Consider the following 25000-nt stretch of genomic DNA (forward strand, 5'->3'; position numbering starts at 1 on the left):
CTGTTTAGTGCACTGGTTTTGACTATCTCTCTGGATAGTGCACTGGCTTTGACTCTATCTGGTTAGTGCACTTGCTTTGACTCTCTTGATTAGTGCATTGGCTTTGACTCTCTCTCGTCAGTGCGCTGGTTTTGACTCTCTGAATAGTGTTCTGGTTTTGACTCTCTCTCTCTCTGGATAGTGCTCTGGCTTTGTCCCTCTTTGGTTAGCGCACATGCTTTGACTCTCTCTCTCTGGTTAGTGCACTGGCTTTGTCTCTTTCTCTCTCTGGCTAGTTCACTGCTTTTGACTCTATGGTTAGTGCACTGGCTTTTAATCTCTCTATGGTTAGTGCACTGGCTTTGACTCTCTCTCTCTCTCTCTCTCTGTTTAGTGCACTGGTTTTGACTTTCTCTCTGGGTAGTGCACTGGTTTTGAGTCTCTCTCTCTCTCTGGTTACTGCATTAGCTTTGACTCTCTCTGGTTAATGCATTGGCTTTGAGTCTCTCCCTCTCTGGTTAGTGCACAGGCTTTGACTAACTCTGGTTAGTGCATTGGATTTGTCACTCTCTCTGGTTAGTGCAATGGTTTCAACTCTCTAAGGTTAGTGCACTGGCTTTGACTCTCTCTGGTTAGTGCACTGGCTTTGACTGTCTGGTTAGTGCACTAGCTTTGACTCTCTCCCTCTCTCTGGTGAGTGCACTGGCTTTGGCTCTCGCTCTGGTTAGTGCAGTGGCTTTGACTCTCTCTCTGGTTAGTGCGCAGGCTTTGACCATCGGCTGAGTGCACTGGCTTTGACTCTCTCTCTCTGGTTAGTGCACTGGTTTTGACTCACTCTTGTTAGTTCATTGGCTTTGACTCTCTCTGGTTAGTGCACATTGCTTTGACTGTCTGTCTGTCTGTCTGTCTCTCTCTCTCTCTCTCTCTCTCTCTCTCTCTCTCTCACACACACACTCTCTCTCTCTCTCTCTCTCTGGTTAGTGCACTGGCTTTGACTCTGTCTGGTAAGTGCACTGGTTGGATTTTCTCTGGTTAGAGCACTGGCTTTGACTCTCTCTCTCTCTCTCTCTCTCTCTCTGGTTAGTGCACTGGCTTTGACTCACTCTGGTTGTTGCACTGGCTTTGACTCTGGTTATTGCACGGGCTTTGACTCTCTTGTTAGTGCCCTGGTTTTGACTCTCTCTGGTTAGTGCACTGGAACCGACTAACTTTGTTTCATGCACTGGCTTAGAATCTCTTTGGTTTGTGCACTGGCTTTGACTCTCTCGGGATAGTGCACTGGCTTTCTCTCTCCCTCTCTCACTGGTTAGGGCACTGGATTTGACTCTGGTTAGGGCACTGGATTTGACTCTGGTTAGGGCACTGGATTTGACTCTCGGGATAGTGCCCTGGCTTTGACTCTGTTTGGTCAGTGCAATGGCTTTTACTCTCTCTCTCTCTCTCTCTCTTTCTCTCTCTCTCTCTCTCTCTCTCTCTCTCTCTCTCTCTCTCTCTCTCTCTCTCTCTCTCTCTCTCTCTCTCTTTCTCTCTCTCTGGATAGGACACTGGCTTTGTCTCACTCTATGGTTAGGACACTGGCTTTGACTTTCTCTCTGGATATTGCAATGGCTTTGACTTTCTCTCTGGATATTGCAATGGCTTTGAATTTCTCTCTGGGTAGTGCACTGGCTTTGAATCTCTCTCTCTCTCTCCCGTTAGTGTACTGACTTTGACTCTATGTGGTCAGTGCACTTACTTTGACTCTCTTGATTAGTGCATTGGCTTTGACTCTCTATCGTTAGTGCGCTGGTTTTGACTCTTTGGATAGTGCACTGGTTTTGACTCTCTCTCTGAATAGTGGGCTCGCTTTGACCCGCTTTGGTTAGTGCACTGGCTTTGACTCTTTCTCTCTCTTTGGTTAGTGCACTGGTTTTGACTCTCTGAATAGTGCACTGGTTTTGACTCTCTCTCTCTGAATAGTGCTCTGGCTTTGTCCCTCTTTGGTTAGCGCACAGGCTCTGACTCTCTCTCTCTCTGGTTAGTGCACTGGCTTTGTCTCTTTCTCTCTCTGGTTAGAGCACTGGTATTGACTCTCTGGTTAGTGCACTGGCTTTTACTCTCTCTCTCTCTGGTTAGTGCCCTGGCTTTGACTCCCTCTTAGTGCACTGGCTTTGACTCTCTCTGGTAGTGCACTGGTTTTGACTCTCTCTGGTTAGTGCACTTGCTTTGACTCTTTTGGTTTGTGCACTGTCTTTGACTCTCTCTCTCTCTCTCTCTCTCTCTCTCTCTCTCTCTCTCTCTCTCTCTCTCTCTCTCTGTCTTTGTCTCTGTCTCTCTCTCTGGTTAGTGCACTGAATTTGACTCCCTGTTTATTTCTCATTTTTTGACTCCCTGGTTATTGCACTGGCTTTGACTCCCTCTTAGTGCACTGGCTTTGACTCTCTCTCTGGTTAGTGCACTGGCTTTGACTCTCTCTGGTTAGTGCACAAGCTTTCTCTATCCCTCTCTCTCTGGTTAGGGCACTGGCTTTGACGCTGGTTAGTGCATTGGCATTGACTTTCTCTCTGGTTAGTGGACTGGCTTTGACTTTCTCTCTGGTTAGTGCACTGGCTTTGATTCTCTCTCTCTCTCTCTCTCTCTCTCTCTCTCTCTCTCTCTCTCTCTCTCTCTCTCTCTCTCTCTCTCTCTCTCTCTCTCTCTGGTTAGTGCACTGGCTTTGACTCTATCTGGTTAGTGCACTTGCTTTGACTCTCTTGATTAGTGCATTGGCTTTGACTCTGTCTCGTCAGTGCGCTGGTTTTGACTCTCTGAATAGTGCTCTGGTTTTGACACTCTCTCTCTGGATAGTGCTCTGGCTTTGTCCCTCTTTGGTTAGCGCACAGGCTTTGACTCTCTCTCTCTGGTTAGTGCACTGGCTTTGTCTCTTTCTCTCTCTCTGGCTAGTTTACTGCTTTTGACTCTCTGGTTAGTGCACTGGCTTTTAATCTCTCTATGGTTAGTGCACTGGCTTTGACTCTCTCTCTCTCTCTCTCTCTGTTTAGTGCACTGGTTTTGACTTTCTCTCTGGATAGTGCACTGGTTTTGAGTCTCTCTCTCTCTCTGGTTACTGCGTTAGCTTTGACTCTCTCTGGTTAATGCATTGGCTTTGAGTCTCTCCCTCTCTGGTTAGTGCACAGGCTTTGACTAACTCTGGTTAGTGCATTGGATTTGTCACTCTCTCTGGTTAGTGCAATGGCTTTGACTGTCTCTCTCTGGTTCGTGCACTGGCTTTGACTGTCTGGTTAGTGCACTAGCTTTGACTCTCTCCCTCTCTCTGGTGAGTGCACTGGCTTTGATTTTCTCTCTCTATCTCTCTCTCTCTCTCTCTCTGGTTAGTGCACTGGCTTTGACTCTATCTGGTTAGTGCACTTGCTTTGAAACTCTTGATTAGTGCACTTGCTTTGACTCTCTTGATTAGTGCATTGGCTTTGACTCTCTCTCGTCAGTGCGCTGGTTTTGACTCTCTGAATAGTGCACTGGTGTTGACACTCTCTCTCTCTGTATAGTGCTCTGGCTTTGTCCCTCTTTGGTTAGCACACAGGCTTTGACTCTCTCTCTCTGGTTAGTGCACTGGCTTTGTCTCTTTCTCTCTCTGGTTAGTTCACTGCTTTTGACTCTCTGGTTAGTGCACTGGCTTTTAATCTCTCTATGCTTAGTGCACTGGCATTGACTCTCTCTCTCTCTCTCTGTTTAGTGCACTGGTTTTGACTTTCTCTCTGGATAGTGCACTGGTTTTGAGTCTCTCTCTCTCTGGTTACTGCATTAGCTTTGACTCTCTCAGGTTAATGCATTGGCTTTGAGTCAATCCCTCTCTGGTTAGTGCACTGGCTTTGATTCTCTCTCTCTATCTCTCTCTCTCTCTGGTTAGTGCACTGGCTTTGACTCTATCTGGTTAGTGCACTTGCTTTGACTCTCTTGATTACTGAATTGGCTTTGACTCTCTCTGGTTAGTGCGCTGGTTTTGACTCTCTGAATAGTGCACTGGTTTTGACTCTCTCTCTCTGGATAGTGCTCTGGCTTTGTCCCTCTTTGGTTAGTGCACAGGCTTTGACTCTCTCTCTCTCTCTCTGGTTAGTGCACTGGCTTTGTCTCTTTCTCTCTCTGGTTAGTTCACTGGTTTTGACTCTCTGGTTAGTACACTGGCTGTTAATCTCTCTATGGTTACTGCACTGGCTTTTAATCTCTCTCTCTCTTTCTCTCTCTCTCTCTCTCTCTCTGTTTAGTTCACTGTTTGTGACTTTCTCTCTGGATAGTGCACTGGTTTTGAGTCTCTCTCTCTCTCTGGTTACTGCATTAGCTTTGACTCTCTCTGGTTAATGCATTGGCTTTGAGTCTCTCCCTCTCTGGTTAGTGCACAGACTTTGACTAACTCTGGTTAGTGCATTGGATTTGTCACTCTCTCTGGTTAGTGCAATGGTTTCAACTCTCTAAGGTTAGTGCACTGGCTTTGACTCTCTCTGGTTAGTGCACTGGCTTTGACTGTCTGGTTAGTGCACTAGCTTTGACTCTCTCCCTCTCTCTGGTGAGTGCACTGGCTTTGGCTCTCGCTCTGGTTAGTGCAGTGGCTTTGACTCTCTCTCTGGTTAGTGCGCAGGCTTTGACCATCGGCTGAGTGCACTGGCTTTGACTCTCTCTGGTTAGTGCACTGGTTTTGACTCACTCTTGTTAGTTCATTGGCTTTGACTCTCTCTGGTTAGTGCACATTGCTTTGACTGTCTGTCTGTCTGTCTGTCTCTCTTTCTCTCTCTCTCTCTCTCTCTCTCTCTCTCTCTCTCTCTCACACTCTCTCTCTCTCTCTCTCTCTGGTTAGTGCACTGGCTTTGACTCTGTCTGGTAAGTGCACTGGTTGGATTTTCTCTGGTTAGAGCACTGGCTTTGACTCTCTCTCTCTCTCTCTCTGGTTAGTGCACTGGCTTTGACTCACTCTGGTTGGTGCACTGGCTTTGACTCTGGTTATTGCACGGTCTTTGACTCTCTTGTTAATGCCCTGGTTTTGACTCTCTCTGGTTAGTGCACTGGAACCGACTAACTTTGTTTCATGCACTGGCTTAGAATCTCTTTGGTTTGTGCACTGGCTTTGACTCTCTCTGGATAGTGCACTGGCTTTCTCTCTCCCTCTCTCACTGGTTAGGGCACTGGATTTGACTCTGGTTAGGGCACTGGATTTGACTCTGGTTAGGGCACTGGATTTGACTCTCGGGATAGTGCCCTGGCTTTGACTCTGTTTGGTCAGTGCAATGGCTTTTACTCTCTCTCTCTCTCTCTCTCTCTCTTTCTCTCTCTCTCTCTCTCTCTCTCTCTCTCTCTCTCTCTCTCTGGATAGGACACTGGCTTTGTCTCACTCTATGGTTAGGACACTGGCTTTGACTTTCTCTCTGGATATTGCAATGGCTTTGACTTTCTCTCTGGATATTGCAATGGCTTTGAATTTCTCTCTGGGTAGTGCACTGGCTTTGAATCTCTCTCTCTCTCTCCCGTTAGTGTACTGACTTTGACTCTATGTGGTCAGTGCACTTACTTTGACTCTCTTGATTAGTGCATTGGCTTTGAATCTCTATCGTTAGTGCGCTGGTTTTGACTCTTTGGATAGTGCACTGGTTTTGACTCTCTCTCTGAATAGTGGGCTCGCTTTGACCCGCTTTGGTTAGTGCACTGGCTTTGACTCTTTCTCTCTCTTTGGTTAGTGCACTGGTTTTGACTCTCTGAATAGTGCACTGGTTTTGACTCTCTCTCTCTGAATAGTGCTCTGGCTTTGTCCCTCTTTGGTTAGCGCACAGGCTCTGACTCTCTCTCTCTCTGGTTAGTGCACTGGCTTTGTCTCTTTCTCTCTCTGGTTAGTGCACTGGTATTGACTCTCTGGTTAGTGCACTGGCTTTTACTCTCTCTCTCTCTCTGGTTAGTGCCCTGGCTTTGACTCCCTCTTAGTGCACTGGCTTTGACTCTCTCTGGTAGTGCACTGGTTTTGACTCTCTCTGGTTAGTGCACTTGCTTTGACTCTTTTGGTTTGTGCACTGTCTTTGACTCTCTCTCTCTCTCTCTCTCTCTCTCTCTCTCTCTCTCTCTCTCTCTCTCTCTCTCTCTCTCTCTGTCTTTGTCTCTGTCTCTCTCTCTGGTTAGTGCACTGAATTTGACTCCCTGTTTATTACTCATTTTTTGACTCCCTGGTTATTGCACTGGCTTTGACTCCCTCTTAGTGCACTGGCTTTGACTCTCTCTCTGGTTAGTGCACTGGCTTTGACTCTCTCTGGTTAGTGCACAAGCTTTCTCTATCCCTCTCTCTCTGGTTATGGCACTGGCTTTGACGCTGGTTAGTGCATTGGCATTGACTTTCTCTCTGGTTAGTGGACTGGCTTTGACTTTCTCTCTGGTTAGTGCACTGGCTTTGATTCTCTCTCTCTCTCTCTCTCTCTCTCTGGTTAGTGCACTTGCTTTGACTCTCTTGATTAGTGCATTGGCTTTGACTCTCTCTCGTCAGTGCGCTGGTTTTGACTCTCTGAATAGTGTTCTGGTTTTGACTCTCTCTCTCTGGATAGTGCTCTGGCTTTGTCCCTCTTTGGTTAGCGCACATGCTTTGACTCTCTCTCTCTGGTTAGTGCACTGGCTTTGTCTCTTTCTCTCTCTGGCTAGTTCACTGCTTTTGACTCTATGGTTAGTGCACTGGCTTTTAATCTCTCTATGGTTAGTGCACTGGCTTTGACTCTCTCTCTCTCTCTCTCTCTGTTTAGTGCACTGGTTTTGACTTTCTCTCTGGGTAGTGCACTGGTTTTGAGTCTCTCTCTCTCTCTGGTTACTGCATTAGCTTTGACTCTCTCTGGTTAATGCATTGGCTTTGAGTCTCTCCCTCTCTGGTTAGTGCACAGGCTTTGACTAACTCTGGTTAGTGCATTGGATTTGTCACTCTCTCTGGTTAGTGCAATGGTTTCAACTCTCTAAGGTTAGTGCACTGGCTTTGACTCTCTCTGGTTAGTGCACTGGCTTTGACTGTCTGGTTAGTGCACTAGCTTTGACTCTCTCCCTCTCTCTGGTGAGTGCACTGGCTTTGGCTCTCGCTCTGGTTAGTGCAGTGGCTTTGACTCTCTCTCTGGTTAGTGCGCAGGCTTTGACCATCGGCTGAGTGCACTGGCTTTGACTCTCTCTCTCTGGTTAGTGCACTGGTTTTGACTCACTCTTGTTAGTTCATTGGCTTTGACTCTCTCTGGTTAGTGCACATTGCTTTGACTGTCTGTCTGTCTGTCTGTCTGTCTCTCTCTCTCTCTCTCTCTCTCTCACACACACACTCTCTCTCTCTCTCTCTCTCTGGTTAGTGCACTGGCTTTGACTCTGTCTGGTAAGTGCACTGGTTGGATTTTCTCTGGTTAGAGCACTGGCTTTGACTCTCTCTCTCTCTCTCTCTCTCTCTCTCTGGTTAGTGCACTGGCTTTGACTCACTCTGGTTGTTGCACTGGCTTTGACTCTGGTTATTGCACGGGCTTTGACTCTCTTGTTAGTGCCCTGGTTTTGACTCTCTCTGGTTAGTGCACTGGAACCGACTAACTTTGTTTCATGCACTGGCTTAGAATCTCTTTGGTTTGTGCACTGGCTTTGACTCTCTCTGGATAGTGCACTGGCTTTCTCTCTCCCTCTCTCACTGGTTAGGGCACTGGATTTGACTCTGGTTAGGGCACTGGATTTGACTCTGGTTAGGGCACTGGATTTGACTCTCGGGATAGTGCCCTGGCTTTGACTCTGTTTGGTCAGTGCAATGGCTTTTACTCTCTCTCTCTCTCTCTTTCTCTCTCTCTCTCTCTCTCTCTCTCTCTCTCTCTCTCTCTCTCTCTCTCTCTCTCTCTCTCTCTCTCTCTCTTTCTCTCTCTCTGGATAGGACACTGGCTTTGTCTCACTCTATGGTTAGGACACTGGCTTTGACTTTCTCTCTGGATATTGCAATGGCTTTGACTTTCTCTCTGGATATTGCAATGGCTTTGAATTTCTCTCTGGGTAGTGCACTGGCTTTGAATCTCTCTCTCTCTCTCCCGTTAGTGTACTGACTTTGACTCTATGTGGTCAGTGCACTTACTTTGACTCTCTTGATTAGTGCATTGGCTTTGACTCTCTATCGTTAGTGCGCTGGTTTTGACTCTTTGGATAGTGCACTGGTTTTGACTCTCTCTCTGAATAGTGGGCTCGCTTTGACCCGCTTTGGTTAGTGCACTGGCTTTGACTCTTTCTCTCTCTTTGGTTAGTGCACTGGTTTTGACTCTCTGAATAGTGCACTGGTTTTGACTCTCTCTCTCTGAATAGTGCTCTGGCTTTGTCCCTCTTTGGTTAGCGCACAGGCTCTGACTCTCTCTCTCTCTGGTTAGTGCACTGGCTTTGTCTCTTTCTCTCTCTGGTTAGAGCACTGGTATTGACTCTCTGGTTAGTGCACTGGCTTTTACTCTCTCTCTCTCTGGTTAGTGCCCTGGCTTTGACTCCCTCTTAGTGCACTGGCTTTGACTCTCTCTGGTAGTGCACTGGTTTTGACTCTCTCTGGTTAGTGCACTTGCTTTGACTCTTATGGTTTGTGCACTGTCTTTGACTCTCTCTCTCTCTCTCTCTCTCTCTCTCTCTCTCTCTCTCTCTCTCTCTCTCTCTGTCTTTGTCTCTGTCCCTCTCTCTGGTTAGTGCACTGAATTTGACTCCCTGTTTATTTCTCATTTTTTGACTCCCTGGTTATTGCACTGGCTTTGACTCCCTCTTAGTGCACTGGCTTTGACTCTCTCTCTGGTTAGTGCACTGGCTTTGACTCTCTCTGGTTAGTGCACAAGCTTTCTCTATCCCTCTCTCTCTGGTTATGGCACTGGCTTTGACGCTGGTTAGTGCATTGGCATTGACTTTCTCTCTGGTTAGTGGACTGGCTTTGACTTTCTCTCTGGTTAGTGCACTGGCTTTGATTCTCTCTCTCTCTCTCTCTCTCTCTCTCTCTCTCTCTCTCTCTCTCTCTCTCTCTCTGGTTAGTGCACTGGCTTTGACTCTATCTGGTTAGTGCACTTGCTTTGACTCTCTTGATTAGTGCATTGGCTTTGACTCTGTCTCGTCAGTGCGCTGGTTTTGACTCTCTGAATAGTGCTCTGGTTTTGACACTCTCTCTCTGGATAGTGCTCTGGCTTTGTCCCTCTTTGGTTAGCGCACAGGCTTTGACTCTCTCTCTCTGGTTAGTGCACTGGCTTTGTCTCTTTCTCTCTCTCTGGCTAGTTCACTGCTTTTGACTCTCTGGTTAGTGCACTGGCTTTTAATCTCTCTATGGTTAGTGCACTGGCTTTGACTCTCTCTCTCTCTCTCTGTTTAGTGCACTGGTTTTGACTTTCTCTCTGGATAGTGCACTGGTTTTGAGTCTCTCTCTCTCTCTGGTTACTGCGTTAGCTTTGACTCTCTCTGGTTAATGCATTGGCTTTGAGTCTCTCCCTCTCTGGTTAGTGCACAGGCTTTGACTAACTCTGGTTAGTGCATTGGATTTGTCACTCTCTCTGGTTAGTGCAATGGCTTTGACTGTCTCTCTCTGGTTCGTGCACTGGCTTTGACTGTCTGGTTAGTGCACTAGCTTTGACTCTCTCCCTCTCTCTGGTGAGTGCACTGGCTTTGATTTTCTCTCTCTATCTCTCTCTCTCTCTCTCTCTGGTTAGTGCACTGGCTTTGACTCTATCTGGTTAGTGCACTTGCTTTGAAACTCTTGATTAGTGCACTTGCTTTGACTCTCTTGATTAGTGCATTGGCTTTGACTCTCTCTCGTCAGTGCGCTGGTTTTGACTCTCTGAATAGTGCACTGGTGTTGACACTCTCTCTCTCTGTATAGTGCTCTGGCTTTGTCCCTCTTTGGTTAGCACACAGGCTTTGACTCTCTCTCTCTGGTTAGTGCACTGGCTTTGTCTCTTTCTCTCTCTGGTTAGTTCACTGCTTTTGACTCTCTGGTTAGTGCACTGGCTTTTAATCTCTCTATGCTTAGTGCACTGGCATTGACTCTCTCTCTCTCTCTCTGTTTAGTGCACTGGTTTTGACTTTCTCTCTGGATAGTGCACTGGTTTTGAGTCTCTCTCTCTCTGGTTACTGCATTAGCTTTGACTCTCTCAGGTTAATGCATTGGCTTTGAGTCAATCCCTCTCTGGTTAGTGCACTGGCTTTGATTCTCTCTCTCTATCTCTCTCTCTCTCTGGTTAGTGCACTGGCTTTGACTCTATCTGGTTAGTGCACTTGCTTTGACTCTCTTGATTACTGAATTGGCTTTGACTCTCTCTGGTTAGTGCGCTGGTTTTGACTCTCTGAATAGTGCACTGGTTTTGACTCTCTCTCTCTGGATAGTGCTCTGGCTTTGTCCCTCTTTGGTTAGTGCACAGGCTTTGACTCTCTCTCTCTCTCTCTGGTTAGTGCACTGGCTTTGTCTCTTTCTCTCTCTGGTTAGTTCACTGGTTTTGACTCTCTGGTTAGTACACTGGCTGTTAATCTCTCTATGGTTACTGCACTGGCTTTTAATCTCTCTCTCTCTTTCTCTCTCTCTCTCTCTCTCTGTTTAGTTCACTGTTTGTGACTTTCTCTCTGGATAGTGCACTGGTTTTGAGTCTCTCTCTCTCTCTGGTTACTGCATTAGCTTTGACTCTCTCTGGTTAATGCATTGGCTTTGAGTCTCTCCCTCTCTGGTTAGTGCACAGACTTTGACTAACTCTGGTTAGTGCATTGGATTTGTCACTCTCTCTGGTTAGTGCAATGGTTTCAACTCTCTAAGGTTAGTGCACTGGCTTTGACTCTCTCTGGTTAGTGCACTGGCTTTGACTGTCTGGTTAGTGCACTAGCTTTGACTCTCTCCCTCTCTCTGGTGAGTGCACTGGCTTTGGCTCTCGCTCTGGTTAGTGCAGTGGCTTTGACTCTCTCTCTGGTTAGTGCGCAGGCTTTGACCATCGGCTGAGTGCACTGGCTTTGACTCTCTCTGGTTAGTGCACTGGTTTTGACTCACTCTTGTTAGTTCATTGGCTTTGACTCTCTCTGGTTAGTGCACATTGCTTTGACTGTCTGTCTGTCTGTCTGTCTCTCTTTCTTTCTCTCTCTCTCTCTCTCTCTCTCTCTCTCTCTCTCTCTCTCTCTCTCTCACACTCTCTCTCTCTCTCTCTCTCTGGTTAGTGCACTGGCTTTGACTCTGTCTGGTAAGTGCACTGGTTGGATTTTCTCTGGTTAGAGCACTGGCTTTGACTCTCTCTCTCTCTCTCTCTGGTTAGTGCACTGGCTTTGACTCACTCTGGTTGGTGCACTGGCTTTGACTCTGGTTATTGCACGGTCTTTGACTCTCTTGTTAATGCCCTGGTTTTGACTCTCTCTGGTTAGTGCACTGGAACCGACTAACTTTGTTTCATGCACTGGCTTAGAATCTCTTTGGTTTGTGCACTGGCTTTGACTCTCTCTGGATAGTGCACTGGCTTTCTCTCTCCCTCTCTCACTGGTTAGGGCACTGGATTTGACTCTGGTTAGGGCACTGGATTTGACTCTGGTTAGGGCACTGGATTTGACTCTCGGGATAGTGCCCTGGCTTTGACTCTGTTTGGTCAGTGCAATGGCTTTTACTCTCTCTCTCTCTCTCTTTCTCTCTCTCTCTCTCTCTCTCTCTCTCTCTCTCTCTCTCTCTCTCTCTCTCTCTCTCTCTTTCTCTCTCTCTGGATAGGACACTGGCTTTGTCTCACTCTATGGTTAGGACACTGGCTTTGACTTTCTCTCTGGATATTGCAATGGCTTTGACTTTCTCTCTGGATATTGCAATGGCTTTGAATTTCTCTCTGGGTAGTGCACTGGCTTTGAATCTCTCTCTCTCTCTCCCGTTAGTGTACTGACTTTGACTCTATGTGGTCAGTGCACTTACTTTGACTCTCTTGATTAGTGCATTGGCTTTGACTCTCTATCGTTAGTGCGCTGGTTTTGACTCTTTGGATAGTGCACTGGTTTTGACTCTCTCTCTGAATAGTGGGCTCGCTTTGACCCGCTTTGGTTAGTGCACTGGCTTTGACTCTTTCTCTCTCTTTGGTTAGTGCACTGGTTTTGACTCTCTGAATAGTGCACTGGTTTTGACTCTCTCTCTCTGAATAGTGCTCTGGCTTTGTCCCTCTTTGGTTAGCGCACAGGCTCTGACTCTCTCTCTCTCTGGTTAGTGCACTGGCTTTGTCTCTTTCTCTCTCTGGTTAGTGCACTGGTATTGACTCTCTGGTTAGTGCACTGGCTTTTACTCTCTCTCTCTCTGGTTACTGCATTAGCTTTGACTCTCTCTGGTTATTGCATTGGCTTTGAGTCTCTCCCTCTCTGGTTAGTGCACAGGCTTTGACTAACTCTGGTTAGTGTTTTGGATTTGTCACTCTCTCTGGTTAGTGCAATGGCTTTGACTGTCTCTCTCTGGTTCGTGCACTGGCTTTGACTGTCTGGTTAGTGCACTAGCTTTGACTCTCTCCCTCTCTCTGGTGAGTGCACTGGTTTTGATTTTCTCTCTCTATCTCTCTCTCTCTCTCTCTCTGGTTAGTGCACTGGCTTTGACTCTATCTGGTTAGTGCACTTGCTTTGAAACTCTTGATTAGTGCACTTGCTTTGACTCTCTTGATTAGTGCATTGGCTTTGACTCTCTCTCGTCAGTGCGCTGGTTTTGACTCTCTGAATAGTGCACTGGTGTTGACACTCTCTCTCTCTGTATAGTGCTCTGGCTTTGTCCCTCTTTGGTTAGCACACAGGCTTTGACTCTCTCTCTCTGGTTAGTGCACTGGCTTTGTCTCTTTCTCTCTCTGGTTAGTTCACTGCTTTTGACTCTCTGGTTAGTGCACTGGCTTTTAATCTCTCTATGCTTAGTGCACTGGCATTGACTCTCTCTCTCTCTCTCTGTTTAGTGCACTGGTTTTGAATTCTCTCTGGATAGTGCACTGGTTTTGAGTCTCTCTCTCTCTGGTTACTGCATTAGCTTTGACTCTCTCAGGTTAATGCATTGGCTTTGAGTCTCTCCCTCTCTGGTTAGTGCACTGGCTTTGATTCTCTCTCTCTATCTCTCTCTCTCTCTGGTTAGTGCACTGGCTTTGACTCTATCTGGTTAGTGCACTTGCTTTGACTCTCTTGATTACTGCATTGGCTTTGACTCTCTCTGGTTAGTGCGCTGGTTTTGACTCTCTGAATAGTGCACTGGTTTTGACTCTCTCTCTCTGGATAGTGCTCTGGCTTTGTCCCTCTTTGGTTAGTGCACAGGCTTTGACTCTCTCTCTCTCTCTGGTTAGTGCACTGGCTTTGTCTCTTTCTCTCTCTGGTTAGTTCACTGGTTTTGACTCTCTGGTTAGTACACTGGCTGTTAATCTCTCTATGGTTACTGCACTGGCTTTTAATCTCTCTCTCTCTTTCTCTCTCTCTCTCTCTCTCTCTGTTTAGTTCACTGTTTGTGACTTTCTCTCTGGATAGTGCACTGGTTTTGAGTCTCTCTCTCTCTGGTTACTGCATTAGCTTTGACTCTCTCTGGTTAATGCACTGGCTTTGAGTCTCTTCCTCTCTGGTTAGTGCATTGGCTTTGTCAATCTCTCTGGTTAGTGCACTGGTTTCGACTCTCTAAGGTTAGTGCACTGGCTTTGACTCTCTCTGGTTAGTGCACTGGCTTTGACTGTCTCTCTCTCTCTGTTTAGTGCACTGGCTGGACTGTCTGCTTAGAGCACTAGCTTTGACTCTCACTCTCTCTCTCTGGTTAGTGCACTGGCTTTGACTTTCTGGTTAGTGCACTGGCTTTGAATTCCACTCTGGTTAATGCACTTGCTTTGACTCCCTTGTTAGTGCACTGGATTCGAGTCTCTGGTTAGTGCACTGGCTTTGACTATCTGGTTAGTGCACTGGCTCCCTCCCTCTCTCTCCCTCTCTCTCTCTCTGGTTAGGGAACTGGCTTTGCCTCTATCTCTGGTTAGTACACTTGCTTTGACTCTCTTGATTAGTGCATTGGCTTTGACTCTCTCTGGTTAGTGCGCTGTTTTTGACTCTCTGAATAGTGCACTGGTTTTGACTCTCTCTCTGGATAGTGCTCAGGCTTTGACCCGCTTTGGTTAGTGCACTGGCTTTGTCTCTTTCTCTCTCTGGTTAGTTCACTGGTTTTGACTCTCTGGTTAGTACACTGGCTTTTAATCTCTCTATGGTTATTGCACGCGCTTTGACTCTCTCTCTCTCTCTCTCTGTTTAGTTCACTGCTGGGACTTTCTCTCTGGATAGTGCACTGGTTTTGAGTCTCTCTGGTTACTGCATTAGCTTTGACTTTCTCTGGTTAATGCACTGGCTTTGAGTCTCTCCCTCTCTGGTTAGTGCATTGGCTTTGTCACTCTCTCTGGTTAGTGCACTGGTTTCGACTCTCTAAGGTTAGTGCACTGGCTTTGACTATCTGGTTAGTGCACTGGCTCCCTCTCTCTCTCCCCCTCTCTCTCTCTCTCTCTCTCCCTCTATCTCTCTCTCTCTGGTTGGAGCATTGGCTTTGACTCTCTTGGCTTAGTGCAATAGCATTGACTCTCCCTCTGGTTAGTGCACTGGTTTTGACTCTCTCTGGTTAGTGCACTTGCTTTGACTCTTTTGGTTTGTGCACTGTCTTTGACTCTCTCTCTCTCTCTCTCTCTGTCTCTCTCTCTCTTTCTCTCTGTCTCTCTCTGTCTCTCTCTGTCTCTCATTCTCTCTCTCTCTCTCTCTCTCTCTCTCTCTCTCTCTGTTTAGTGCACTGGTTTTGACTTTCTCTCTGGATAGTGCACTGGTTTTGAGACTCTCTCTCTCTGGTTACTGCATTAGCTTTGAGTCTCTCTGGTTAATGCACTGGCTTTGATTCTCTCCCTCTCTGGTTAGTGCACTGGCTTTGATTCTCTCTCTCTCTCTCTCTCTCTCTCTCTCTGGTTAGTGCACTGGGTTTGACTCTATCTGGTTAGTGCACTTGCTTTGACTCTCTTGATTAGTGCATTGGCTTTGACTATCTCTGGTTAGTGCGCTGGTTTTGACTCTTTGAATAGTGCACTGGTTTTGACTCCCTCTCTGGATAGTGCTCTGGCTTTGTCCCTCTTTGGTTAGTGCACAGGCTTTGACTCTCTCTCTCTCTTTGGTTAGTGCACTGGCTTTGTCTCTTTCTCTCTCTGGTTAGTTCACTGGTTTTGACTTTCTGGTTAGTACACTGGATTTTAATCTCTCTATGGTTATTGCACTGGCTTTGACTCTTTCTCTCTCTCTCTCTCTCTCTCTCTCTCTCTCTGTTTAGTTCACTGTTTGTGACTTTCTCTCTGGATAGTGCATTGGTTTTGAGTCTCTCTCTCTCTGGTTACTGCATTAGCTTTGACTCTCTCTGGTTAATGCACTGGCTTTGTGTCTCGCCCTCTCTGGTTAGTGCATTGGCTTTGTCACTCTCTCTGGTTAGTGCACTGGTTTCGACTCTCTAAGGTTAGTGCACTGGAATTGACTCTCTCTGGTTAGTGCACTGGCTTTGACTGTCTCTCTCTCTCTCTCTCTGGTAAGTGCACTGGCTTTGTCTCTTTCTCTCTCTGGTTAGTTCACTGCTTTTGACTCTCTGGTTAGTACACTGGCTTTTAATCTCTCTATGCTTAGTGCACTGGCTTTGACTCTCTCTCTCTCTCTCTCTCTCTCTCTGTTTAGTGCACTGGTTTAGACTTTCTCACTGGATAGTGCACTGGTTTTGAGTCTCTCTCTCTCTGGTTACTGCATTAGCTTTGAGTCTCTCTGGTTAATGCACTGGCTTTGAGTCTCTCCCTCTCTGGTTAGTGCATTGGCTTTGTCACTCTCTCTGGTTAGTGCACTGGTTTCGACTCTCTAAGGTTAGTGCACTGGCTTTGACTCTCTCTGGTTAGTGCACTGGCTTTGACTGTCTCTCTCTCTCTCTCTCTCTGGTAAGTGCACTGGCTTTGTCTCTTTCTCTCTCTGGTTAGTTCACTGCTTTTGACTCTCTGGTTAGTACACTGGCTTTTAATCTCTCTATGCTTAGTGCACTGGCTTTGACTCTCTCTCTCTCTCTCTCTCTCTCTCTCTCTCTCTCTCTCTCTCTCTCTCTCTCTCTCTCTCTCTCTCTATGTTTAGTGAACCGGTTTTGACTTTCTCTCTGGATAGTGCACTGGTTTTGAGTCTCTCTCTCTATGGTTACTGCATTAGCTTTGACTCTCTCTGGTTAATGCACTGGCTTTGAGTTCCACCTCTCCGGTTAGTGCACTGGCTTTGATTCTCTCTCTCTATCTCTCTCTCTCTCTCTCCCTCTCTCTCAGGTTAGTGCACTTGCTTTGACTCTCTTGATTAGTGCATTGGCTTTGACTCTCTCTCGTCAGTGCGCTGGTTTTGACTCTCTGAATAGTGCACTGGTGTTGACTCTCTCTCTCTCTGTATAGTGCTCTGGCTTTGTCCCTCTTTGGTTAGCGCACAGGCTTTGACTCTCTCTCTCTGGTTAGTGCACTGGCTTTGTCTCTTTCTCTCTCTGGTTAGTTCACTGCTTTTGACTCTCTGGTTAGTGCACTGGCTTTTAGTCTCTCTATGGTTAGTGCACTGGCTTTTAATCTCTCTATGGTTAGTGCACTGGCATTGACTCTCTCTCTCTCTCTCTGTTTAGTGCACTTTTTTTGACTTTCTCTCTGGATAGTGCACTGGGTTTGAGTCTCTCTCTCTCTTGTTACTGCATTAGCTTTGACTCTCTCAGGTTAATGCATTGGCTTTGAGTCTCTCCCTCTCTGGTTAGTGCACTGGCTTTGATTCTCTCTCTCTATCTCTCTCTCTCTCTCTCTCTCTGGTTAGTGCACTGGCTTTGACTCTATCTGGTTAGTGCACTTGCTTTGACTCTCTTGATTAGTGCATTGGCTTTGACTCTCTCTGGTTAGTGCGCTGGTTTTCACTCTCTGAATAGTGCACTGGTTTTGACTCTCTCTCTGGATAGTGCTCTGGCTTTGTCCCTCTTTGGTTAGTGCACAGGCTTTGACTCTCTCTCTCTCTCTGGTTAGTGCACTGGCTTTGTCTCTTTATCTCTGGTTAGTCCACTGGTTTTGACTCTCTGGTTAGTACACTGGCTGTTAATCTCTCTATGGTTATTGCACTGGCTTTTAATCTGTCTCTCTCTCTCTCTCTCTCTCTCTCTCTCTCTCTCTGTTTAGTTCTCTGTTTGTGACTTTCTCTCTGGATAGTGCACTGGTTTTGAGTCTCTCTCTCTCTGGTTACCGCATTAGCTTTGACTCTCTCTGGTTAATGCATTGGGTTTGAGTCTCTCTCTCTCTGGTTAGTGCACTGGCTTTGACTCTATCTGGTTAGTGCACTTGCTTTGACTCTCTTGATTAGTGCATTGGCTTTGACTCTCTCTGCTTAGTGCGCTGGTTTTCACTCTCTGAATAGTGCACTGCTTTTGACTCTCTCTCTGGATAGTGCTCTGGCTTTGTCCCTCTTTGGTTAGTGCACAGGCTTTGACTCTCTCTCTCTCTCTCTCTCTCTGGTTAGTGCACTGGCTTTGTCTCTTTCTCTCTCTGGTTAGTTCACTGGTTTTGACTCTCTGGTTAGTACACTGGCTTTTAATCTCTCTATGGTTATTGCACTGGCTTTGACTCTCTCTCTCTCTCTCTCTCTCTCTCTCTGTTTAGTTCACTGTTTGTGACTTTCTCTCTGGATAGTGCATTGGTTTTGAGTCTCTCTCTCTCTGGTTACTGCATTAGCTTTGACTCGCTCTGGTTAATGCACTGGCTTTGTGTCTCTCCCTCTCTGGGTAGTGCATTGGCTTTGTCACTCTCTCTGGTTAGTGCACTGGTTTCGACTCTCTAAGGTTAGTGATCTGGCTTTGACTATCTGGTTAGTGCACTGGCTCCCTCTCTCTCTCTCTCTCTCCCCCACCCCCCCTCTCTCTCTCTCTCTCTCTCTCTCTCTCTCTCCCTCTATCTCTCTATCTCTCTGGTTGGAGCATTGGCTTTGACTCTCTCGGCTTAGTGCAATAGCATTGACTCTCCCTCTGGTTAGTGCACTGGTTTTGACTCTCTCTGGTTAGTGCACTTGCTTTGACTCTTTTGGTTTGTGCACTGTCTTTGACTCTCTCTCTCTCTCTCTCTCTCCCTCTCTTTCTCTCTCTCTCTCTCTCTGGTTAGTGCATTGGCTTTGTCACTCTCTCTGGTTAGTGCACTGGTTTCGACTCTCTAAGTTTAGTGCACTGGAATTGACTCTCTCTGGTTAGTGCACTGGCTTTGACTGTTTTTCTCTCTCTCTCTGGTTAGTGCACTGGCTTTGACTGTCTGCTTTGAGCACTAGCTTTGACTCTCTCTCTCTCTCTCTGGTTAGTGCACTGGCTTTGACTTTCTGGTTAGTGCACTGGCTTTGACTTCCACTCTGGTTAGTGCACTTGCTTTGACTCTCTTGTTAGTGCACTGGATTCGAGTCTCTGGTTAGTGCACTGGCTTTGACTCTCTCTCTCTCTCTCTCTCTCTCTCTCTCTCTCTCTCTCTCTTTCTCTCTCTCTCTCTCTCTCTCTCTCTCTCTGGTTAGTGCACTGAATTTGACTCCCTGTTTATTACACATTCTATGACTCCCTGGTTATTGCACTGGCTTTGATTCCCTGGTAAGTGCACTGGCTTTCTCTCTCTCTCTCTCTCTCTCTCTCTCTCTCTCTCTCTCTCTCTCTCTCTCTCTGGTTAATGCACTGGCTTTGACTCTATCTCTGGTTAGTGCACTGGCTTGACTCTCTTGATTAGTGCATTGGCTTTGACTCTCTCTTGTCAGTGCGCTGGTTTTGACTCTCTGACTAGTGCACTGGTTTTGACTCTCTCTCTCTCTGAATAGTGCTCTGGCTTTGTCCCTCTTTGGTTAGCGCATAGGCTCTGACTCTCTCTCTCTGGTTAGTGCACTGGTTTTGTCTCTTTCTCTCTCTGGTTAGTTCACTGCTTTTGACTCTCTGGTTAGTACACTGGCTTTTAATCTCTCTATGCTTAGTGCACTGGCTTTGACTCTCTCTCTCTCTCTCTCTCTCTCTCTCTGTTTAGTGCACTGGTTTAGACTTTCTCACTGGATAGTGCACTGGTTTTGAGTCTCTCTCTCTCTGGTTACTGCATTAGCTTTGAGTCTCTCTGGTTAATGCACTGGCTTTGAGTCTCTCCCTCTCTGGTTAGTGCATTGGCTTTGTCACTCTCTCTGGTTAGTGCACTGGTTTCGACTCTCTAAGGTTAGTGCACTGGCTTTGACTCTCTCTGGTTAGTGCACTGGCTTTGACTGTCTCTCTCTCTCTCTCTCTGGTAAGTGCACTGGCTTTGTCTCTTTCTCTCTCTGGTTAGTTCACTGCTTTTGACTCTCTGGTTAGTACACTGGCTTTTAATCTCTCTATGCTTAGTGCACTGGCTTTGACTCTCTCTCTCTCTCTCTCTCTCTCTCTCTCTCTCTCTCTCTCTCTCTCTCTCTCTCTCTCTCTCTATGTTTAGTGAACCGGTTTTGACTTTCTCTCTGGATAGTGCACTGGTTTTGAGTCTCTCTCTCTATGGTTACTGCATTAGCTTTGACTCTCTCTGGTTAATGCACTGGCTTTGAGTTCCACCTCTCCGGTTAGTGCACTGGCTTTGATTCTCTCTCTCTATCTCTCTCTCTCTCTCTCCCTCTCTCTCAGGTTAGTGCACTTGCTTTGACTCTCTTGATTAGTGCATTGGCTTTGACTCTCTCTCGTCAGTGCGCTGGTTTTGACTCTCTGAATAGTGCACTGGTGTTGACACTCTCTCTCTCTGTATAGTGCTCTGGCTTTGTCCCTCTTTGGTTAGCGCACAGGCTTTGACTCTCTCTCTCTGGTTAGTGCACTGGCTTTGTCTCTTTCTCTCTCTGGTTAGTTCACTGCTTTTGACTCTCTGGTTAGTGCACTGGCTTTTAGTCTCTCTATGGTTAGTGCACTGGCTTTTAATCTCTCTATGGTTAGTGCACTGGCATTGACTCTCTCTCTCTCTCTCTGTTTAGTGCACTTTTTTTGACTTTCTCTCTGGATAGTGCACTGGGTTTGAGTCTCTCTCTCTCTTGTTACTGCATTAGCTTTGACTCTCTCAGGTTAATGCATTGGCTTTGAGTCTCTCCCTCTCTGGTTAGTGCACTGGCTTTGATTCTCTCTCTCTATCTCTCTCTCTCTCTCTCTCTCTGGTTAGTGCACTGGCTTTGACTCTATCTGGTTAGTGCACTTGCTTTGACTCTCTTGATTAGTGCATTGGCTTTGACTCTCTCTGGTTAGTGCGCTGGTTTTCACTCTCTGAATAGTGCACTGGTTTTGACTCTCTCTCTGGATAGTGCTCTGGCTTTGTCCCTCTTTGGTTAGTGCACAGGCTTTGACTCTCTCTCTCTCTCTGGTTAGTGCACTGGCTTTGTCTCTTTATCTCTGGTTAGTCCACTGGTTTTGACTCTCTGGTTAGTACACTGGCTGTTAATCTCTCTATGGTTATTGCACTGGCTTTTAATCTGTCTCTCTCTCTCTCTCTCTCTCTCTCTCTCTCTCTCTCTCTCTCTGTTTAGTTCTCTGTTTGTGACTTTCTCTCTGGATAGTGCACTGGTTTTGAGTCTCTCTCTCTCTGGTTACCGCATTAGCTTTGACTCTCTCTGGTTAATGCATTGGGTTTGAGTCTCTCTCTCTCTGGTTAGTGCACTGGCTTTGACTCTATCTGGTTAGTGCACTTGCTTTGACTCTCTTGATTAGTGCATTGGCTTTGACTCTCTCTGCTTAGTGCGCTGGTTTTCACTCTCTGAATAGTGCACTGCTTTTGACTCTCTCTCTGGATAGTGCTCTGGCTTTGTCCCTCTTTGGTTAGTGCACAGGCTTTGACTCTCTCTCTCTCTCTCTGGTTAGTGCACTGGCTTTGTCTCTTTCTCTCTCTGGTTAGTTCACTGGTTTTGACTCTCTGGTTAGTACACTGGCTTTTAATCTCTCTATGGTTATTGCACTGGCTTTGACTCTCTCTCTCTCTCTCTCTCTCTCTCTCTCTGTTTAGTTCACTGTTTGTGACTTTCTCTCTGGATAGTGCATTGGTTTTGAGTCTCTCTCTCTCTGGTTACTGCATTAGCTTTGACTCGCTCTGGTTAATGCACTGGCTTTGTGTCTCTCCCTCTCTGGGTAGTGCATTGGCTTTGTCACTCTCTCTGGTTAGTGCACTGGTTTCGACTCTCTAAGGTTAGTGATCTGGCTTTGACTATCTGGTTAGTGCACTGGCTCCCTCTCTCTCTCTCTCTCTCCCCCACCCCCTCTCTCTCTCTCTCTCTCTCTCTCTCTCTCTCTCTCTCCCTCTATCTCTCTATCTCTCTGGTTGGAGCATTGGCTTTGACTCTCTCGGCTTAGTGCAATAGCATTGACTCTCCCTCTGGTTAGTGCACTGGTTTTGACTCTCTCTGGTTAGTGCACTTGCTTTGACTCTTTTGGTTTGTGCACTGTCTTTGACTCTCTCTCTCTCTCTCTCTCTCTCTCTCTTTCTCTCTCTCTCTCTCTCTCTGGTTAGTGCATTGGCTTTGTCACTCTCTCTGGTTAGTGCACTGGTTTCGACTCTCTAAGTTTAGTGCACTGGAATTGACTCTCTCTGGTTAGTGCACTGGCTTTGACTGTTTTTCTCTCTCTCTCTGGTTAGTGCACTGGCTTTGACTGTCTGCTTTGAGCACTAGCTTTGACTCTCTCTCTCTCTCTCTGGTTAGTGCACTGGCTTTGACTTTCTGGTTAGTGCACTGGCTTTGACTTCCACTCTGGTTAGTGCACTTGCTTTGACTCTCTTGTTAGTGCACTGGATTCGAGTCTCTGGTTAGTGCACTGGCTTTGACTCTCTCTCTCTCTCTCTCTCTCTCTCTCTCTCTCTCTCTCTCTCTCTCTCTCTCTCTCTCTTTCTCTCTCTCTCTCTCTCTCTCTCTCTCTGGTTAGTGCACTGAATTTGACTCCCTGTTTATTACACATTCTATGACTCCCTGGTTATTGCACTGGCTTTGATTCCCTGGTAAGTGCACTGGCTTTCTCTCTCTCTCTCTCTCTCTCTCTCTCTCTCTCTCTCTGGTTAATGCACTGGCTTTGACTCTATCTCTGGTTAGTGCACTGGCTTGACTCTCTTGATTAGTGCATTGGCTTTGACTCTCTCTTGTCAGTGCGCTGGTTTTGACTCTCTGACTAGTGCACTGGTTTTGACTCTCTCTCTCTCTGAATAGTGCTCTGGCTTTGTCCCTCTTTGGTTAGCGCATAGGCTCTGACTCTCTCTCTCTGGTTAGTGCACTGGTTTTGTCTCTTTCTCTCTCTGGTTAGTTCACTGCTTTTGACTCTCTGGTTAGTACACTGGCTTTTAATCTCTCTATGCTTAGTGCACTGGCTTTGACTCTCTCTCTCTCTCTCTCTCTCTCTCTCTCTCTCTCTCTCTATGTTTAGTGAACCGGTTTTGACTTTCTCTCTGGTTAGTGCACTGGTTTTGTCTCTTTCTCTCTCTGGTTAGTTCACTGCTTTTGACTCTCTGGTTAGTACACTGGCTTTTAATCTCTCTATGCTTAGTGCACTGGCTTTGACTCTCTCTCTCTCTCTCTCTCTCTCTCTCTCTATGTTTAGTGAACCGGTTTTGACTTTCTCTCTGGATAGTGCACTGGTTCTGAGTCTCTCTCTCTATGGTTACTGCATTAGCTTTGACTCTCTCTGGTTAATGCACTGGCTTTGAGTTCCACCTCTCCGGTTAGTGCACTGGCTTTGATTCTCTCTCTCTATCTCTCTCTCTCTCTCCCTCTCTCTCAGGTTAGTGCACTTGCTTTGACTCTCTTGATTAGTGCATTGGCTTTGACTCTCTCTCGTCAGTGCGCTGGTTTTGACTCTCTGAATAGTGCACTGGTGTTGACACTCTCTCTCTCTGTATAGTGCTCTGGCTTTCTCCCTCTTTGGTTAGCGCACAGGCTTTGACTCTCTCTCTCTCTGGTTAGTGCACTGGCTTTGTCTCTTTCTCTCTCTGGTTAGTTCACTGCTTTTGACTCTCTGGTTAGTGCACTGGCTTTTAATCTCCCTCTGGTTAGTGCACTGGCTTTTAATCACTCTATGGTTAGTGCACTGGCATTGACTCTCTCTCTCTCTCTGTTTAGTGCACTTTTTTTACTTTCTCTCTGGATAGTGCACTGGTTTTGAGTCTCTCTCTCTCTGGTTACTGCATTAGCTTTGACTCTCTCAGGTTAATGCATTGGCTTTGAGTCTCTCCCTCTCTGGTTAGTACACTGGCTTTGATTCTCTCTCTCTATCTCTCTCTCTCTCTCTCTCTGGTTAGTGCACTGGCTTTGACTCTATCTGGTTAGTGCACTTGCTTTGACTCTCTTGATTAGTGCATTGGCTTTGACTCTCTCTGGTTAGTGCGCTGGTTTTCACTCTCTGAATAGTGCACTGGTTTTGACTCTCTCTCTGGATAGTGCTCTGGCTTTGTCCCTCTTTGGTTAGTGCACAGGCTTTGACTCTCTCTCTGGTTAGTGCACTGGCCTTGTCTCTTTCTCTCTCTGGTTAGTTCACTGGTTTTGACTCTCTGGTTAGTACACTGGCTTTTAATCTCTCTATGGTTATTGCACTGGCTTTGACTCTCTCTCTCTCTCTCTCTCTCTCTCTCTCTCTCTCCCTCTCTCTGTTTAGTTCACTGTTTGTGACTTTCTCTCTATATAGTGCATTGGTTTTGAGTCTCTCTCTCTCTGGTTACTGCATTAGCTTTGACTCGCTCTGGTTAATGCACTGGCTTTGTGTCTCTCCCTCTCTGGGTAGTGCATTGGCTTTGTCACTCTCTCTGGTTAGTGCACTGGTTTCGACTCTCTAAGGTTAGTGCACTGGCTTTGACTCTCTCTGGTTAGTGCACTGGCTTTGACTGTTTCTCTCTCTCTCTCTCTGGTTAGTGCACTGGCTTTGACTGTCTGCTTTGAGCACTAGCTTTGACTCTCTCTCTGGTTAGTGCACTGGCTTTGACTTTTTGGTTAGTGCACTGGCTTTGACTTCCACTCTGGTTAGTGCACTTGCTTTGACTGTCTTGTTAGTGCACTGGATTCGAGTCTCTGGTTAGTGCACTGGCTTTGACTATCTGGTTAGTGCACTGGCTCCCTCTCTCTCTCCCCCCCCCCCCCCCCCCCCTCTCTCTCTCTCTCTCTCTCTCTCTCTCTCTCTCTCTCTCTGGTTGGAGCATTGGCTTTGACTCTCTCGGCTTATTGCAATAGCATTGACTCTCCCTCTGGTTAGTGCACTGGTTTTGACTCTCTCTGGTTAGTGCACTTGCTTTGACTCATTTAGTTTGTGCACTGTCTTTGACTCTCTCTCTCTCTCTCTCTCTTTCTCTCTCTCTCTCTCTCTCTGTCTCTCTCTCTCTCTCTGGTTAATGCACTGGCTTTGACTCTATCTCTGGTTAGTGCACTGGCTTTGTCTCTTTCTCTCTCTGGTTAGTTCACTGGTTTTGACTCTCTGGTTAGTACACTGGCTTTTAATCTCTCTATGCTTAGTGCACTGGCTTTGACTCTCTCTCTCTCTCTCTCTCTCTCTCTATGTTTAGTGAACCGGTTTTGACTTTCTCTCTGGATAGTGCACTGGTTTTGAGTCTCTCTCTCTATGGTTACTGCATTAGCTTTGACTCTCTCTGGTTAATGCACTGGCTTTGAGTTCCACCTCTCCGGTTTTTGCACTGGCTTTGATTCTCTCTCTCTATCTCTCTCTCTCTCTCCCTCTCAGGTTAGTGCACTGGCTTTGTCTCTTTCTATCCCTGGTTAGTGCACTGGTTTCGACTCTCTCTGGTTAGTGCACTTGCTTTGACTCTTTTGGTTTGTGCACTGTCTTTGACTCTCTCTCTCTCTCTCTCTCTCTCTCTCTCTCTCTGTCTCTCTGGTTAGTGCACTGAATTTGACTCCCTGTTTATTACACATTCCTTGACTCCCTGGTTATTGCACTGGCTTTGAATCCCTGGTAAGTGTACTGCCTCTCTCTCTCTCTCTCTCTCTCTCTCTCTCTCTCTCTCTCTCTCTCTCTCTGGTTAGTGCACTGGCTTTGACTATCTGGTTAGTGCACTGGCTCCCTCTCTCTCTCCCCCCCCCCTCT

This window comes from Carcharodon carcharias, chromosome 12 (genome assembly GCF_017639515.1).
Source record: "Carcharodon carcharias isolate sCarCar2 chromosome 12, sCarCar2.pri, whole genome shotgun sequence".
Taxonomy (NCBI): Eukaryota; Metazoa; Chordata; class Chondrichthyes; order Lamniformes; family Lamnidae; genus Carcharodon; species Carcharodon carcharias.